The following is a 2,744-nucleotide window of genomic DNA, read 5'->3' on the forward strand; positions in this document are numbered from 1 at the left end:
ACATGTTTAAGTAAAAAAATTTTTTATATTGTCCAGTTTTTACACAATATTTTTTTTAAGGGGTTGCGTTGTGGCCAAATTGGAAAACAATCAGGGGTGAGATTAGACAATAAGTGGGCGGAGAATGGGAGGAGCAAAATCGAAGCGCGGAAATTCAAATTTATCTTATCAACACGGAACACGTTCATCATTTGTTTCTTAAATGATGTTTTTCATGGGGGTTTTATTATATTGAAATAGATATTATGTAAAAAAGAGTAAACGTTCGTTCTTTATTAATTCTGTATTAATTTTTCTTCGTTTGACAAGATGATCGACTGGCGGCTTTCATCTGAGGCAAAAAATAAGGCACGCATTACAAGACATAAAATTACATGAGATTCAACTGATTGAACTATAAATTGGTAACTGTTCTCCGTTTGTCAAGATGAGGGCTCTGGTATGATTTGGCATTGGATTTTCATAATCCTTATCACCTTCGTTTTTCACATCGTTCTCCTTTTCAGTTGATTTTGATTTAGTTCCTTTCCGTCTAGTTCTCTTAGCTGCAGGCTTCAAAATATTCCTTGATACACAATTTTTTCTTTCTCTTTCTTCTTTCTTTTTTCTTTTTCTAATTTCTTTTTATTCTCTTCATCAATCTTCAGGTTTTCTGGAGTATCCGTTAAGATTGTTGTACTACCAGATCTGTTATTCTTCCTAGGCCGTGGAGCAATTGGAGTATTTTGGCATACTTGTGTAAGTGGTGTTATCTTCTCCAGGCTGATATGTGACCTATCGGCTGTTGATGATGCAGACAGTAGTGCTGTAGTTGGGGTGACTGTCGGTAATGAAGACGGTAGTTCTGTAGTTTCTGCATCTGTTGATGATGACGTATTGTGCAGCAGTAATGGATCGATCGCTTCTTCTGGAACTATTTTAAACAGATATTGTAACATCAAGTAGAGTAACAAAATAAATTTTACAGAAATCATATACCTGGTCTATCTGTTACGAATGAGGGTAAATATCTTGAAGCATCAATCGCAAATCGATTGAATGGGTATATTCCTGTTGATTAAAACCCAGCTATGATATTCTTGGGTGTAGCGATTTCTTGATAAGGAACATTTGACAGTTCCGCAATATGTTTGATGGAAATTCGTTCTCCAGGATACGAGTGAAGCCAGTTCTTATGGCTTTTCCCACATGCTCGTTTGAATGGCCCGAATAAACTGACATCACAAGGCTGTAAAGCATGGGAGCAGTGTGGAAGGAAGGTTAGTAAGATTATGCCGTGTTCTTTCGCAAAATCTACAGCACGATAATCAAGATGACTGGAGTGATTGTCTAAGGTAAGTAGCATTGGTTTGCTTTTCAAGCATTTTCCAAAGCTATGAAAATGTTGGAGTGCTTTAAAAAAGTTGGTGCCGGTCATCCATCCGGATTTATGAGCCAGGCCTATGCAACCAGGTGGGCCTTTTTCAAACATGTCAGGTCCCACATAACACAATGCAGTCCGTCGGATGTCCGACAGATGTCGAGGTCGGATTTTGAGTACATCTTTTTGATATCCGCCGGACAGCCCGACATCTGATTTGGATGTTCTATGGATGTAATTTTTTTGTGGTTTAGACCGCCCTTAACAGCGCCGTCGGACATTCTAAGAATATCTGAACGGGCTTTCATTTGGGTATAAATATGAAATGTATTAGACCTCAAATCTTGAAAAATTATCAGGCTATATCTGGACTCGAACCCGGGTCTCCCGCACTATAGTCGAATATTATTCCACTGTGCCATGTCATTATCGAACAATCCAATCAAATCGTTGTAAAACTCTTTTCGATAACAAATAACCAACAGGATTTTTAAGAAGTAAAGATGATTTCAAACTTAGGTTAAACCAGACGTGTATAAATAGCAATGAAACAATTTATGCTAAATATTTTTTAAATTTTAAACTTCAGCATGATTTATTAAGTTTCAAGTAGTTTTTTATTATTTGAAATTAAAATTCCATCATAAGTATACTGGCTTCGAATATTATTGAATGCCGGATAATATATATTTTCTGTAAGTTAATTTCCAATGGCTTGGTTCCCGTAAGCTAAACGGCAAGCCTGTGCAAACAAACTCACGACTTACATATATTTTATTCATGTTTTGTAATAAATTTAAAAATAAACCACCCAGCAAATAGATAACTACTCCTTAATTTTTTTGATTTTTCGTATTAAATGCTGGATTTAAAATAAAAATACGTTCAAGGGCGTATTGAGCCACGTCTCGATGACCCGAAATGAGGAACCCGATTGACAAAAAATTGCCCCGATTAGCTCGAGGACGAGCCTTAAATGAAACAGTTGAAAATCTTCTTGGTTGTTGGAAGGAGGTCCGTAGAATATACTTTTTGCACATCCACTGCACTTCCAAGGTGACTAGCCGACGGACATCCCTGGAACTACCCATTGAGGACATGGGTATCTAACGAATGTTCGGCCATGATTCGGACATCCGACGGCAGAAATGTGCTATATGGGGTAGCACTTTTTTTTCTTGTAAACACAAAAACTGGTGGTACAGTACCACCTGCAGCATTTATAAACGCCAGCATGGTCACATTTGTACCCCTTTATGCGGAAACTTTTTGCTGAATCTTAAAGAAAAATTTGAAGTTAATAATTAGTTCACCAATAAAGAATTATAAAATTTATAATTACTTGTTTTGCCCCTTTGGCAGCGATAACATTCGGAGGCTGCAT

At 37.1% G+C, this 2,744-nt stretch overlaps 1 pseudogene; it reads right to left on the minus strand.

The window, feature by feature from the left end:
- Positions 1-248: 248 nt before the first annotated feature.
- On the minus strand, positions 249-2,744 carry LOC116924569 (annotated as a pseudogene).

This window comes from Daphnia magna, linkage group LG6 (assembly GCF_020631705.1).
Source record: "Daphnia magna isolate NIES linkage group LG6, ASM2063170v1.1, whole genome shotgun sequence".
Lineage (NCBI taxonomy): Eukaryota > Metazoa > Arthropoda > Branchiopoda > Diplostraca > Daphniidae > Daphnia > Daphnia magna.